At 47.0% G+C, this 17,090-nt stretch overlaps 1 protein-coding gene across 1 annotated transcript in view; it reads right to left on the bottom strand.

The window, feature by feature from the left end:
• plxnb2b (plexin b2b) overlaps positions 1-17,090 on the bottom strand; it is a 103,112-nt gene extending 86,022 nt beyond the window's left edge. Inside the window, exon 1 of the mRNA XM_071534723.1 lies at positions 16,828-17,090. The gene's annotated coding sequence lies outside the window, so the exon portion shown is untranslated. The remainder of the gene's footprint in view (positions 1-16,827) is intronic.

Genomic DNA, 17,090 nt, shown 5'->3' with positions numbered 1-17,090 from the left:
CAATCACTAGCGCATATGTTCTCACACAAAGTCTTAGCACACACCCACACAGAAACACCCGGAGACTACCACCTGACATTCCAGGGCTCCCTCTCTAGTCCCAGTCTGCCTGCCTGGCTCTCTCACCACCTCCCCCTCGTCTCATGCTGCGTGTTCTGGACCTGAAAACGAGTCCATATTCCGGAGTGAACCGCGGGAGGGATGGAGGAAGGAGGAGGCGGAGGGGAAGGAATGAGGGAGGAGAGAGGGAGAGAAAGAGAGTGTGTGTCAAGAAGCGGATTCTTTATGCTGAGCGCCATCTGGAAGTGGAAAGGTAGATAAACAATGACGTGAGCCGCATCCCATCTCCTTCCTAAAACCTGAACAGACACACACACAAGCGCGCCACAATGCATGACCGGCATCGCCACCGATCCTGTACTGCATGCCAAGCATTGTCAGGGATTGGGTCTTATCAATCGTCGGCCAGATACTGAGCAGAAGCGTAAGGCAAACAAAGGGAAGGGGAGAGAACAAAAATGGAGGAGAGCTGCAGGCGACAATGAGAAACACAAATGGGATGATGGCTGGGAGCCACCCGTCCACGCGGCCCGGCCCGACTCTATTTAATCTGGTCAAGTCTGCCCCAAAATCAAAGCAATCTCCTCCAGTGAGCTGACAGAGGGAGGAATCAGACAGCCAATCCCACCCAAAAAGGAACTTGCTGTAGAATTGAATGAGAGGATATGAGGGTAGGAATCATTGTGCTAGGCATGCAGACTATTATGGCTGGGGAACTCTGGTAAAAAAAAAATAATAATACAGAAAAGTCCATTTGCATTCACTCAGCTTGCGCAATGAGCTTGGGGGCAACGTTAGTTGCTGCTCCTGCTGCTTTTGAATTCCTCCCCATCTTTTTTTAGGTGCTGCTGGCATGTAATATATTACAGTAGTAGTAGAAATCTTTATTATCCCTTATGGGGAAATTATCCTTGTAGTAAGTCAGAGATAAAATAACAAAAACAATATCCATACAATGTGAAGCACACAAGTTACACTGAGACTGATGAAGGGCAACAGCTGGAGCAGCAGCTGCAGGGATGTTCCCAGTGGAGACTGAGTCTCCCGGGGGCCACCCTATCCTGAAACTAACGTGCTAAGCTAGAGTTGGGCTTAGACTGGAGTGAGAGTGATGCAAAGGCCACAGCGGGGAAGGCATGGAGAGATGAGGGCCAAAAGGAAGAGACTTTGACAGCTGCCCCTCGGGCAGCAAGAGGAGCTGCACCTGTACGCACCTCAGCTCTGCTCAGTTTAGTTTCTGTCTCGTCTGTCTCCCCACCCACTCAACCACACACAGCAGTCTCTTCAGCTCTGCTGGCACTGGTGGAACAACAGGAGGGAGGGATCAGGTGGCTGGGGCAAGGAGACAGGAAGAGAGGGGTGGGGGGTTTGACAAATGAGTCTCGTCAGGTAACATCCACAGATGTGAAAGGATGGAGGGGAAGAAGAGAGAGAAGAGAGGTGAAGGGAGGGGAGGGTGTCTGTCGGCTCATATTGGTTCATCAGCGAAAATCTCCTGCCCTGATTAGAAACCGTAGCAGTCAGGAGAGGGAAAGACAGAGACTTTGAAAGAGGAGGCATTTAGAGCGGGGCTGTTTGCTCCCGAGGACCTCTTACTGATTCTGATTGAGGAGACAACAGAGTATAGCCTCTGTCTCTCTCCCTGGGAGACTTTTCACCACAACGGCTCTGATCAAAAGGAGCAGAGGGGGCAAGGCAGAGGAAGAAGCCCTAGAAGCACTCAAAGGCCTGGGAATTTGGGTCGGGCACATAACATATTAATACATTGACTGACGAAAAGAGAAAGTGAGAGAGAGGGGAAAGGGAGAAAATGAAGAAAGAGGACAGAAAGGGAGTCAAAAAAATGTGCAGCCGAGAGAAGATTCATGTTTCAACATGCCTCAGTACGCAGGGCCAACAGCAGCTTCTCTGGAACCAGCTTCAGAAAATAAAAAGAACATAATCGCGTTAAGGTAGTTTTGGCCAAATGAACGCAAGATCCTTCAGCTGTATTTAGACCTTGATAAATGCCCATTGTCTAGGCTGTTATTAAACACCAGAGAGACTGGTGGGTCCCTGTGCCAGGCAAAACTAATTAAAGCAAGGCAGATGTGTCTGGGCAGCAGAGTACCACACACACACACACACACACAGTTACACACTTGTATGCATGCACACACGCATGCATGCACACCCACACCCACACTAACTCTAATGGGCATTTAACTATGTCCACAGTCCAATCAGTGCCAGCTGATGAGCCGTCACTGTCCTAACTAGCTCAGGTAAACACAAAACAACAGCATCTCAGCATCAATTTCCAAGTTTGGTGCGTTTGGATTCAGAAACTTTTCCTCAGCCAGCGGCCAGAGAGAGAAAAAAGTCCTTCCCCTCAGTGCCTTATTATCCTGGCAACACCATGCAACACGTTTCTTTCCTGTATTCCCTACCTTCTCTGTTGCAGGTGATGATGAGCGTTAGAGCTAACAGCAACCAATTAATCTTTCATGGCGCACGTGTTCCTGCTTTTGTTCGGTCTGCTCTGTGAAATTGTATGAAACTGCAGCTGTACAATAGAGGGCTGGTGATGCTTTTCATCCTCTTCTTCCTCCTCCTACTCTTCATCCTCCTCATCTTCAATTTTCACTCTCATACTTTGTGAGCAAACAGCTGGGCTTTTTTGCAAAAGCTATCATTACAGCAGCCCACAGGCATGAGAGCCGCACTCCAAAGCGCTGATGGAAGCCCAGCTAGCCGAGTCAGAGCAACTTACTGGAGATGAGATTGCATTGGGGATGTGGGTACGGGGGTATGATGGCCATTAAATAGTAAACACACACAAGTACACATGCGTGCGCACACACACAAATGCACGTACAGAACCACACTTCATACACCAATACAAGCACCCATGTTTTATCTTCATTTAAGCTGTCTCATCCCCTTGTAATCACATAGATCTCTGGTTGCATACACACAGGAGCAGCTATTACACATAGCCATCTCTCACACTCTCACAAACACACACACACACACACACACACACAGTGGTGACTAATCACCCATCTGGAGCAGCCATTCCGAGGTCTGGATGACAAAGCGCCCGTGCCCACAAATATAGGCTAATGCCCTTCTCAACAAAAGGCTTAGACTGCATTACAGTCAAACAGACAGGTCTATGGAGGGAGGGGGTGGCTTATGACCTGGCTCGGACAAGCATGGACAGGGGAGGAAGCAAGTGACATCATAGATAAGGGTGATGTACTTAGGCTAGCTGCTAGCGGCTACATGGGGCTGACAACCCTGTACGTGCTCTTGATTTCAATAGCAGTTTCCTGAGTCAAGGGCAGGGAGAGGGTAGAGCCAAAACAGTGGGAAAAGCCATTTCCATGTGACTGTGCTGTTTGTAAAGTGAAATACCCTGTGTGGATAACCCACAGGGCTTTGCTGAAAAGCTCTCGTCGCTAGATATTAGTGTGTTAGCGGTGGCAGGTGCTAGCCAGCCCCTCTCGGAGCAGTCCATAGGGTAGGGCTAATCCTCCAAATGCCTAAACCATTGTGGAAAGCTCTTCCCCTAGCAGCAGCTGGCTGCTGGCTGGCATGATCCAGGTAAGTCTCCTTGTTGTGAGAAGGGCCTGATGCAACCAGGGCCAGGTTCAGAATATGGGATAAGGTTGGATCAGGGCCAGGAGCCATTAGTGTGCACGGTGTCTGACACAACGGGCAGAACACGACATTTTCAAAGGCGTAGGAGGACTTGAACGGAGCCGTGGCGAGGAGTGCTAGGCAGCTGTTTCATTCAAGGCCCTCTGATAACAACCCCCTGTCTAGATTGGCTAGTACAAACAGGGCAGGGAACTGCGAGGCTGCACGAATACAAATCACTTCTTCGATAGCCTAGACTGAGCTAAGCAAAAAAACTAGTGCACTGGCATTTCCTCATTCATTTCTTAGATGGTCAAGCCTTGTGCGATCCAATGTGCACTGCTTGAAGAATGCTAATGCAATGCCGTGCATTCAGACTAATGCGCGTCCTTATAAAAGAGCGCATGACAGTATGGTTAATAAGCAGAAAACACTTCAGTCAGCGCTTGCGTCTGCTTTACTTATCAGGAAAAGCCAGCGGTATGAACAGAGAAAGATCTAGCTAATGGCCCAAGCCATATCATTTACGGTACAGCCACTAGCCAGGCACATGATCACTGGCTCTAAAGACAGGGAGGAGGGGAAGCCTCCATTATTCAAGAGTTGATAACTATCCTAAGAATTCTTTTTAAAAGGATGACTCTGCTTTTTCAAGTCCTGCCGTGAATAAGCAAACACTTGGTGCATCAATTATGAGTGTGGGAAAATAAACTTAGGGGGTTATTTAATTAACTTTTTTTTCCAGTCAGTGTTTGGACAAGGCTACCAAACAAAGCCTACACTGAAATGTGTCCAAAGGATGGTGTGGTGCTTCACCCCAACAGCAACTGCTTGTATATGAAAACAGGCATTTTATTGTGGTTTGGGTTTTGCAAAACATTTTGGCGATGTGACCATTGTGGCATTTCCATGGAACGATGGAACAAAAGATTGATTTAAAATGCTACTGGGAAACCAAGCCCTGACCCTTCCGCTGTGAGTGGTCCTTGATCTCAATGGTCGGTTATAGATTCAATTGGACTGCGCTCTGTTGGCCTGGCTATCACACGCTGGCCATTGCCATCACCAAAAACAACAAGGCCTTACATCTGTGACTGTGGCTGAGTCCCATTAAAAACCCATCACACCCACTACCACCACGCTATGCTTACTGCGCACAAAACCCACTGCTATAATTGGTTCCACTGCACCCTGTACCCACTCTGGACGGGTCAACCGACAAATGCAAACAACTCTGCAGTAATTGGAAGGGAACCAAACTCTGGTTATGTTTCAGTGAGAATCAAGTGCGATTCATTTTTCCAAACATGGAGAAAAATTAAAAACAACATGAGGAATGTTCTAATCAGACGAGATAAATAAATGTGGCAAAAAAACACCTTCATTTTTCTTTTCCCAGTGGTCCAGGTCTGCCACTGGAGGCTAGGGGTGATCACACTGACTGTGGGCTGATTGCACACCTCCAGGTGACAGCACACTCTCCATCACCCAGACAAACAGACAGAAAGGTGCGGCTGCGAAACAGATCTGGTGTTTCACAGGGACCGCGGCAAGAGCCACAACCATGTCATTACCCCAGCCAGAGAAGAAAAGGAGCCCCACAGCCCGGTACTCTCAGAGTGACAGGAGAGTTGAGGGAGTATATATATGTCTATGTATTTGTGTGAGTGTGTTTGGGAGCGAGAGAAAGACAAATAGAGAGCAGGAAAAGAGTAAGACTGTGAATGTGTGAACGTGTATGAAAGTGTGTCTGAGTGAAGTGTGTGTGCGTGGAGATGATTGTGCGCCATCAAGCCGGCGAGGCTGAGCTCTAGTCTGAGCGAGTGCTGCGGAGATGTTTGTCATTCCAGAATGAGGAGCGTGTCTGGACTGGGATGAGACTGAGAGAAAATGATAGCGAACCCCTGAGGCTCTCTCGCTGGAAACACACTGCCCTCACCCTTCAACACAACATCCACAAAGACTGACTCCCAAACTCATCACGAGGGGGAGGGGAGGGGCACTCATTAATATTACAAAATAATCGCAAATGAGAGGGGAGAGCAAGAGGGGGGTTACTTGGTGAAAAAAGTATGATTTATAAGCTAAAAAGTAACTAATTATCACCAGCATGAGAGACAATAACAACCCACAATCAGTCATAATTGTTTTTTTGGTGTGACATGACTGCAGATAAAGGAAAGCTATAATTGATATTCTGAACTGACTTTTGTTAATTAAAGCACTGATTATTCTGCTAAACAGACTTCGACAACCAGAGGCACTGCACTGCCCTTTAGAAAAGGCACTTGCACAGCGTTAAACTGAATTCCTTTGAGTCCCTCGGTTTTGGCAGCACGCTGTTGTCCAGGGAGCAGGACGTCCAATGATATGTAAACAAACACAGAAACATGGGAGAGTGGTTTGCATACGAGACAATCCCCAAACCAAGAGCTTTTATTTGTTTTCTCCAATAAATGTCAAGCTTTATTAATTGATTGAGCCCGAGAGGGACAGAGACGGAGAGAGAGAGAGAGACAGAGAGAGATGGAAAGGGGAAGAGAGAGAGAGTGGAGGGGAAGCTAGACAGCGCTGTGTGGACCATTGTGATTTCATCTCTCTCTCTCCTCTCGGGGGAAATTGAGGCCAAAAAGTTACACCAACAAATATAAACACCCCTCGACTCTGACAAACTCCACACGGCCACAAAAATAAGCCTCAAAAATGATCTAAATCCTCATGTAGGAAAAGTTTACAGAGAAAAGTGCCTTGTAATTACAGCATATCTGTGGACTGGAGGGTTTGCGGATTAGAAAGGTTGGGCATTGAACAAAAGGGGACCTTGGCTTATACAGAGCCCAGTCTGGGCATATAGGGGAGGCTGGTGAGGACAGCACGCTTAATGGAAGTGACAGTCAGCAGATACGCGCCGGCCCCCTCCATCCGCAATCGCTCCCTCCTCCTTCTTCTCCTCCAGCAGGCCCGGAAAAGAAAAGAAAAAGGAAAAAAAAACAAAAAAAAAACACCCTCTACCCCCATCTACTGATTGCACACAATACACCCTAACATACCGGGAGAGAGGAGGGGGAGGGCGCGAGGTGGAGTGGGGGGAGAATAGACAGGGAGTGCTGCCAGGGCCTACTTTTAGATAGCGTGGTTATCAGTGAGAGAAGGAGAGAGAGAGAAACAAAGAGGAAGTTTACTGGCGTTGTTTTATCTGGAAGGGCATTAAACGGAGAGGCACACAGGGGACGAGGGAGAGGGAGAGAGAGAGGGAGTAAAGAGAAAGACCATTCAGAGGAAAGAGAGGAACTGTCCAAAGTCAGGCAACCTTCAGAAGTGTCCTGTCTCTCTCACTCGAACTCACACACACTTTGCCCTTGGCTGAAAGTCGTCCCTGGTTCATGGTCGCTGGCTTTGATAGGAGTCCGGGCCCTGGAACGAGCCACTAACGACCCAGAAAGCTGCTCGCCGGCCTATTGGTGCAGTTTGATATGTAAGGGGGAGCGACCGGCACTGGAATGGAAACTGAATGTGGCCTTTGATAAAACACTCAAAGAGGGTTAAAAACAGAACTGGAAGTAGACAGCCCATTAGACTGTGATAGAAAGTGAGAGAGATAGAGTGGGGCAGACGATGGGGAGGAGGAGGGGGTAAATTTGTGTCCTTGTGTGTGTCCGTGACCCTGTCGGTTGGGGCTGAGGCCTGCGGTGAGGAGGAGTGCTGGGCACGCTGCCCCCCAGGTGTGGGCTGGAAAGGGATGAGAGGGACAGCGATGAGTGGACCCCCCCCCCACCCCACCCCCCACAGACACACACACACACACACACACACGCACACCGACCCCCCAGCACCCAGGCAGCCCGCCTGAGCCCACTAATCAGAGGACTTAGCCGCTGCCTCTCCACAGGCTCCATACCTTCTAATGAGATCCACGCCTTTGATTCCTCTGGCCGCCTGGAGGGAGAGATGGACTATGCATACACACACACACACACACATACACCGACTCTGCTGACTGTCGATGGACACACATCCACACACTGCTGTGGACACGGACGAGGGATGCACACAGTTGAAATAACGAACATTGTCTAATCCACAATGGCCATAGGCTCTCAGGTGTGTGTACACACACACACACACACACACGGGTAGCGGATACACTACCATGGAGTATCACAGGCACTGGCTGACAACTAACTAAAGCCAACTAAATCAGCACACACAAGGACACACAGAGCCACACAGACATAAGCTGAGCCCGGCTCAAGGACACAACACCCACCTTGTTAAGAGAAGGCCGAAGGGAGGCGCAGGTGAGATTGGATCCAGACATGCTTGCTCACAGATAGAATTGAATTATTGATCAGCCGACAGATTGTGTTATGAGGAATTCATGGATCCATGCCTCCGCTGCCCAGCACCCTTAGGCAGAAAGTCCGAGTGTGTGTGGACTCACTGTACGTGTATACATTTATGTGTGTCTGTGTGTGTGTAGCGGGGAAGCCTAGGGGAAGCAGGCAGCGATGGTCGAAGTCCGGATTATTTTCTGGGGGCGGAGCGGGGAGTGTGAGCTTGCACTTAGACAAGACAGAGCAAACAGTGAATCGATCAAGCTGGCTGGGGCGATGCATACAGAAGGCAGACCTCACCCTCGCTGGGCTGAGAGGGCTTTAACTGCTCACACACTGAGTGGCTTTTTCATTGGCACTCAGGCAACAGCACAATCCCCAGCTCTTAATACCACCGATAGAAAGAGCGGAAATGGGATTTTTATTTGTCTGAGCTCCACGGGTGGTCTGCTGCTGCTAATATCGCACTGAAATATGGGGCCTAGCTTAGCTCATGTGCCATTAGCGCCACTGGCTTCAGCGGACATGAGGTGAATGCCGCTAGACAAAGACGGGCCTGTATTCTGTCATTTGGCTGTAGAACCTCAGAGCTTACTTTGACCCAGAAACCTTTCAACACTTCCTCAACAGCGAGACATAGCATGAGGAATTGGCCAGAGTGACAGAATGTTTTTTGCACTGCATCACTTTTTCTGAGGCTTAACCTAGTTCTCCAAAAAATCCCTGTGTCCGTAGCCAGGTCACGCTGTTCTATGCCTGGGCTATATAAGGAGACATCAGCATCACCAGCCTCTCAAGTACTACTGCACTGATAAGGCAAACATACAGTTATAGCTTGTGAGTCATAAGCAAGGAGGCACACAACAGTGTCATTTCCTGGCCACTACACCAGAACTGTGCTGTTGGTCGGGCCCAACAAAGATCCTGTGCATCACCACTTTGCAGATCCAGATGAGATGAATAGTTTGTCTAGATCAAGACGCTTTAATTCCATCTGATCAGATTTTCCATACAGAAAACACAAGAGTTTATTATGTGGCAACACGCTATATTTGATAATCTCACTGGGTTTGGTGATTAGGACTTGTTTTGTTTACATCTTATGTGCAGAGCAGATGTGCGGTTTTAGCACGCCGCTCTAGGGGGAAAATGTTTTGTTTTCAAGTTAGAAGGTGGAGAGACACTATAAAGACCCAGTGGGACCAAGATGTGAGTTCACTTTTTCCATTACCCAAAGAAGACACCAACTCCATATGACTAATTAAACATTAGACACAGAGGAATGCATGATGACATCTAGACTGTAGACAAAAACAGGCAAGGGAAGGGGAGTGAAACAGAACAGAACCTCCTTAAAAACAAAAACACTGGCTAAGGGACTTGTCAGTGGAAGTATAGTTCTGAACAGGGAGATTTACAGACAGATAGAACAGAGATGTTAATGGAGGTCTGGAGAGGTGGATAAATGGCTACTCTGGCCTGGTCACTGCAGTCGGCACCGGGCCACCAATAAACAGGCGACGCCAGACTGACATGCCCTCTTACACCCCACTTTGCTACAATCTGTTATTGGAATACCACGCACTTCCACCCCATATCCAATTGAAAAAGAATGAGAGGGGAAGGGGGGAAAAAAACATCTACTGGAGAGGCTTGCGATTTGGGGATCCAATTTGGCAGCGTGTTTGCTGTAAACATTGTAACTGCTGGGGCATACGCAGCTTGTTTTCAGAGAACGCACTAGCGAGCAGCATTAGCCTGTGTGCTGTGTGGGGAGGAAAGAGACAAGGTCTTGGTAATAAGGTTCTCTAACCCCAGCAGCAGACCTACTCCAGCTAATGACTGTAATTAAAGAGCCCAGCTCCACGGAGGGATCAATGACGTGGGATCAGCCCAGACAGGACGTAGAATAGACGTAGCTACTGCAGTAGGAAACGACCGCACGGCTGAGTTAAAGACTTACAGACAGAACAAATGGGAGGCCGAGTGGTAAGGTAGCATGTGTTGTGAGGGCTTGTAAATATTTAGGCATTCTTTCAGGGTCGTGTGGCTGAGACTGTGATGTCATTTCTTCTAGGCCTGTCATTTGCTTTAGTTAGAGGCAGAAAGCCCAGTGTGTAGCAACTGTAAACACGGATCTGTGAAAGGGAAATACTCAGGAAACATAGTGCCACAGGACAAAAAAACAAATCGTGCGCGAAGGGCAAGTTAGCCGCATGAGCATCACATGTCTAACAAACTGTACACAGATGGGGGAGGAGATGGCAGGGGTTAGAAAAATGCAGATGCCGTGTCTCATTGAAGTTGCAGACACCAGCATAAAATTTCTACAAACTTCATTTTTTTTCCCCGCAAAAGTTGAGAGGCGAAACCAAAACTGGGAGGCTTTGAGGCTGCCCAGATGAGTCAGTGAGGAATAATGCATGTCATCACGGCTGCGTGAATAGGAGAGTGAGGCTGGGGGGCAAGTGCAGACACCCAAGACACAGAGCTATGATGACACCTCCACAGATCTGCATTTCAGGAGACAGCTCCAAGCCCCGGGCAGGTTTGAAATACCAGGATTAATATCCACGTAGGCTACAGAGACACTGGGTAAGAAAAGACAAAGAACAGAGTTTTTAAAAAAAAAACAAAAAAAAACAGCGAAGACTGGAGAAAAAAGTTACAGAGGAGCACAAGAGAGTGGATAGAGACTCTGCTACGCTGATAAAAGGGAACTGGAATAGCAAGTATGCTCAAAGAGATAGAGACATTGATAGCATAAACAGGAAGTTATAAACACAAGGGCAGTGGGTGTTTCCATACACACTGCTCCAGCGGTCAGGCTTGCTGTCCGGGTTTGGCTGGCTAATAGGCATAGCTAAGATTCCTGCAGCTCACCACCGCTGCGGAGAAGAATGCACTTCTACCGGCCTGTGTCTGCTCCACCGCAAATCCCCCAGACTCTACAAGGCCAACGCCAAGGTAGAGGCCTGGCTCATCCTGCTAAACTAACATGACGTCCGCTCTGCTGTTCTTACATTCCAGAAATGTATCCGACAGCGACTAACCAACACTGACACCAAAAAGCTGACCTCCAGACCACAACATTTTTACTGTCTTTACGTATCTTTACTGGTTTTATGGCTGATTTTATATTCTATTTGTGTGCTTAACTTCTGCTTGTCTTTTTGCCCCTGCTGGATCCTATTATTTTTGCTCCTGCAGCAACATCATCATCAGCAGCATCATTTCCCCTCCAGGATCAATAAAATTTCATATTCTCTTAAAAACGTACATTACTGTTAATGCATTACCTTAGCTAATCCCACCTCTAACATCATAACGACCACAACTAGTCTGCGGTGTTCACGAGAAAACATCAGTTGCTGTTAAGGTAAGACAGCGTAACAGTCCAACGCTACAACAAGAGAGTCTGTCAGTTTACACATGAGAGGCGGCTGAGCCAGTGGCATTTAACTGGAGTCTCTGTAACTTGAACAATTCCTGTATGAATTGTTTTAATAGGTCCGTTGTGGACCACAGGCTACTGAAAGGCCACGATACCGAGCTCATTTATGGAGAGACAAGGACATGGAAGTAGGATGGCTTGATATTGACAAAAAATAAACTTTTCTACATCATTTTTTATCACTGCTTAATAAAAAAGTTTTAAAAAGATTGTGGGGTTGGGAAAATATGAGGTGCTAATGATAAAGACCTGCTCAGTTTGAACAGAATTATAGATTTCATTCAACTTACTTTTGCAAATCAGGGATTCTGCACCACGCATGAACACCCTGTATGGGAGGCCATGTAGAAACCTTTCCCTATTTTAAATAAATAAATTGCAGTCTCTTGCAATATGGAAATTGCAGTAGTCAACATTGCAATTTCAATATTTTTTCGATTAATTGTGCACCCCTACAAGGAGGCTGTGTCTGGTGGAGACACAAACAGGTATATATATCTCTGAAACCACCATCCATTTCATAAAAAGTTAGTCTTGCAGCAACTGTCTCTCTCCTCCTCCCGTCTTCCTCAGATTTAGCTTGCCACGTCATCTCCCCTTCGCTCTCTCAGGTTGATGTGACCTTGATTTCCAGCTGCTGCCAGTGCACTGACCCTTCATGCATCTGTCGCACACCAGTCCTGGCTGAGGCTCATGTTCAGTACTTCATAATTAATCGCCCAGTGAGCATACAAAAAATAAAAAAGGAAGAGGGCCAATATTCAACGGCCACTACCATATTAACATAAACCAGCTGGACCTCATATTAGCTGTAAAGCAGAGGTGATAATTAAAAATGATCTTGGCGGGAGTAAATTGGTCAGTTTGAGGATTAACTGTGAAATTACTCACATGGATAAAAATGAATTGCACCCTCTGGTGCCTCAGCTAGGATTAAACGGCACTCAAAACGGAGCAACTCTCATTCAAGAACAAAAAAGTGCAGTGAAAATGCATTACAGGTGGAGTAAGTGGGTCTGCACGTTTTCAATTATTCCTCAACTAAGTCTAAGTCTACTTCCAAGCTCAAATCTATCTAAGAGGGCAGTATATCACCAAGCCGTGAAATGCTGCAAAAGCGCTTCCAATTTGCACAGAAATGATGCATCAACTCATCTTCATTATGTTCAAGTCTGAGAGATCTCTTGGTCTTCTTTTCATCATGAAGCAGAGAGCCGGACTAAACATTCCCTGTCAACATCACAGTGATTGAAGCGGGCATGATCGACTTCTCTGTGAAGTCTTTAAATGGATGGCATTTTGACTAGCATTATGTGCCAGGCTCAATTACCAAAGCAAAAAATAAATTAGCTTCCTCGTCTCTTTTCTCCCGCCAAAACAAGCAGGAAGAAAGCATCTGACTAAGATTTTCCAGGCAAGAAATGAAGGTGACCCTGTCTTGCACTCTTCATTGCTGAGAAGTTTTCAGATGCCTGCTTCTTTCGTCCCAGGCAAAATGCCTGGGTGTGAACTTTTGCCAGTGGCCTGGATGGGTGGGCTGGTTGACATGCCTCCAGAGAGCAGGTAGCATCAAAAGCCCTTGCTATACTGTGTGTCTGTGTCAGCCTGTCAGTTCAGCTGCCATGGGGATGCGAGAGAGGGGAGGGCGAGTGAGGCGGATGTCTGTATTGTGTATCCATCACTAGTGTTCAATCTTCAGCTATGCCACCTCAAGGCTCCTGACAGCCAACACCATCGTCATTCCAAATACTGCCTTTTGAACACCAATGGAGATCATGTTTTCCTCTGGGCTAACTCTTTCAAATAGCTGCCCACCGCACTATCCATGCCTCACGTCATGGCAGCCCTCGCCCTCCCGGCTCTATCCTGGTTTTGAAATATTAGGATGTCTCCGTTCTCGTGCAAAACATCCTGCCCGCAACCTCTCAACAGAACAATTAAGCCAGTTCCCTCCCAAACTAAATCATTTATCTCTTTCAGGAGTGTGAGCACGTTTACAATATTCATAATGTGCTCTGTCTGACTAGTGCACTGAGCGCTGAGTGTGGGGAAGAGTCACAGTGGCTAAAGGTAGAGATGAATTCCAGAGTGAAGTAGTGTGGGTAGCAGTCAGAAAACCAGCATGAGTTGGCAGCAGCGTGGAGAAGAGAGTAAGCCACGGTAGGTTGAGTGCATGGTGCGGAGGGCATCGGCATAGGATGAAAGATAGTGTGGGCTGAGAAAGTGTCAAGGTTGTTTTAGAGGTAAAAGTAAACCCTGCAGAGTTGGACTTGACCATAATGGCTGGGTCTGAAGTGCTTGGCATGGAAGCCTGCTGTTCACCACTATCCAGGTTAAAGCGTGGATGGTGGTGAACTTGGAGCTGCATGAGGTGGTTGGTGGTTGGCTTTTGGGGGGGGGGGGGGGGTGGCGCTGTGGCAATGCTGCTAACCCCCGCAACACAGCCCAGCTTCACAGCCTGCTGCTGAGGGAGAAAGCATGAGAATGAATGTGATCTCACCTCGTAGGTCTGTCATTACCACGCCGGCTTTGTTATCAGCTGTAACTGAGCTGAAGTTCATGGGGGAAGGGAATAGAGTTGAGTGGAGTGGAGTGGCAGGGGTTCGGTATTTGGAATACACGCAGCGACACGACACGCAGAGCCAGAGGGAAGGGTAAAGGATAGGCAAGGAGGGAATAGTTTGGGACAAGGCCATGACGTCCAAGGGCAAGGGTGGCAGCTGTAAAACCCAGAGGAGATAAGATCAGAAACCCACCTCAGCATGTCGTCCCTTCATCATAGGATAATCCTCAAACATAAAAAGACGAGCCCATCTCCAATCTGAAGGAAATCTCTATTCCCCAGATTCACCAGCCGTCTAATGCCAAACTGACACGCCCTTCACGCATCTGCCCACACTTCCGTGAAGCCAATGTGTGCTTTAGATAAGCGAGAGGTACAAGGCATTGCATATGGGCCTTTCTCATGTGAGCTGGAAAGTGCCACACCCAATTTATGACCATTAAGTTCACTCAGTCCATGTTAAAGAAAGAGGATATGGTCACATTGTTCCAAACAATAGCCTTTTTAAAGTGGATGTAGGCCTAACAGAAATAGTAATATGATAATGATTAGCATTACATAATTCTTAATGTGTTGCTTTTAGTGAGGAAATAAGAAAATGGGACGATGCAAATTGCAATTTCAAATCAGCCACTCGCTATGAACCTATGTGATATTATATTATAATCAAGTATTAGTTACTGCATAAGGTAAATAAAAACAACTTGTACAACAAAATGTTGCAGTGCTTTGTTGGCAAGCTGGAGACAGAAAGCATGGGATTGCTTCTTGCTTACCAGGATTACGGCTTTACTTTCAAAATGAAAATGACAGAAGTCCGTAATCCAATGCAAAGGAAACAAAGAGACTGAGGAAGAGTTCAAATTCATTTGACCTCAAAAATATTGCAGCACTCTCTGAAATTCAGTGCTTGGCTCCAGCAGACAACATAGTTTAAACTATCTGAGAAAACTGTCCAACACTAAAAAGGAACAGCATGAACTCTGGCTAACCCAAAACATGTAAGGGCTTAACAGCTGAGTGCTCAATGACCAATAATTCAGTACCTCCGTTTCTTGCCAATGGCTGTTTTCGTGGACCCAAAAATACTCTGAATGGATTTCACAACAAACTTTCATTTCCAGAGCCAGCAGCATCCATGGCTGGGCTGCCTATTACTGAAAAAAAATAAAAAAAATAAACACACGCTAATGGAAATGCCTGCTTTGTTGTCTGTTATTTCCTCTGTTTCTCTTGTATTACAGGGTATGAGCTCGCATTAGCCTTTTGGGATTGTTGCAGAATCCTGAAACACTAGCATGTGACCTGAATGAGAAATGTCTCCTATTCACTTGCCCTGAAAAGAGCATCTACGATGAAGAAGTGTGGTATGCTTGTCTTTTTCACCCTTGCGGGGAGCAGGAGAAAACATTTATCACCGCTCTCCTCTGCACAGATAAGGTGTCTCTATTTATTCAGAGTGGAAGAGATAAACCCTGAATGAAGCATTGTGGGGCAGAGAGAGTGAGGGGGAGAGAGAAGGATGGGGGGGAAAAGAGGGAAAGGAAGAGAAACCTGCTTGGTTTTCAATTGCTTGTGTGTGTCCATGTGAGCAGATGGCATCTATTGGAAACCCATCCCTGCTCAGTCAGGAACCCGGAGGCTGACCCCCAACTCTAACCCCCTCCCAGTCGCCACCGCCAGCCCACCCCGCCAGCCGTACTTCCTGCCTCCACGTGCCCCCTGCCCGGACTAATCCATTTCCACTATGAGACCGTTTGTATAATGTTATTTAAAGGGGATAATCCGCAGGACATGGAGCATCCCATGTACAGTAGGTCTGTATGCAAGGGGGTGGGAGATGGTAGGGCTGTGAATAAAAGGACGATTTAGAAAGACAACAAGGCAGTACAGTGATCTGTTGAGGGCCGCGCCAGGGACAGAGAGATACAGACTGACAGAACTGCACAGGAGATTCAACAGGGAAATGAATAGGGCTTCTGTCTCCGGCTTGTTCTCCACAAAAGAGATTAAAAAAAAAAACACAAACAGGAGGCAATGCTCACTACGACTTCTGTTCTTTCAGCTGTTGATGTACAGGCTACTATCCAGAGGTGAGGAATATAGTTCACTTGCCCATTTCTCACTGAAATTGCCTGTGTGTAGGCACAGACAGCTCCTTGTGAGGTGACTGGGCAGATGCTGTGGTTTGCAATGCTCCTGAGGTGCAATGCATGGCTAGGGGTGAGAACAAGTTTGTCACCCAGGAATGACTACAAAGATGCCTTTAAGCGGTCCAGAAACTACAGTTCTCTCTCTCTCACTCTCTCTCTCTCTCTCTCTCACACACACACACACACACACACACACACACATCCTTTACTATCATCACATAGTGCAGCTGCTAGAAATTTGAGAAAGCTCTTAACACGGCCAGTGCCACAATCATTCACAAATATAAATGATGGCTTAGGTTTGCATAAAACATTCTTTCTTCTATTCTTTTTGTTAGCAGAAAAGTACATTTTGAGAATACCAATCACATATCAATACTTAGGAATGGCACGATCAATGTACGAGGAATAAGGCATGCTATTGGTCAAGTACCGTGTAAAGAGCAGCGATGTTGTTAGAGGGTAACTAACATAGCGTCCCTTGGGATTTTTTACGCACGCACACAACATCGTTATGGTGTATGTATCAAAACTTAATGTGCAGATTTACACGGGTTTTAAATGGATATCGCCGTGAAACGCAGAACAAATCATCTCACTCCCGCTGTAACGGGATACACCAGCTTCCCCGGAACTCACCTTGGAGGAAAAGAACAAACAGGAGTTGCACAAACGGGAACAGTCCAGATTTCGACAACCCCCCCTTACGAAATAAAAAAAGAAGTCCGTAAGCAAGTTCACATTTTACTCTCCCCGCACGTCCTGTGAGGGTTTCAGAAAGGCACTATTCCGTAGAAAACAGGCTACTTGGTTGACCGAATTGGCAATTCCTGTTGAAAGGCGACACGGGCAACTCCTCAACAAAAGAGTCTGTGAAAATATCAGGGACTTTCTCCACGCCC

The sequence above is a fragment of the Centroberyx affinis genome, unplaced genomic scaffold (genome assembly GCF_046629955.1).
Source record: "Centroberyx affinis isolate AG114_WGS23_722 - 3 ecotype Tasmania unplaced genomic scaffold, CSIRO-AGI_Caff_v1 ptg002607l_1, whole genome shotgun sequence".
NCBI lineage: Eukaryota > Metazoa > Chordata > Actinopteri > Beryciformes > Berycidae > Centroberyx > Centroberyx affinis.
This window is presented reverse-complemented; position numbering and strand designations above follow the sequence as displayed.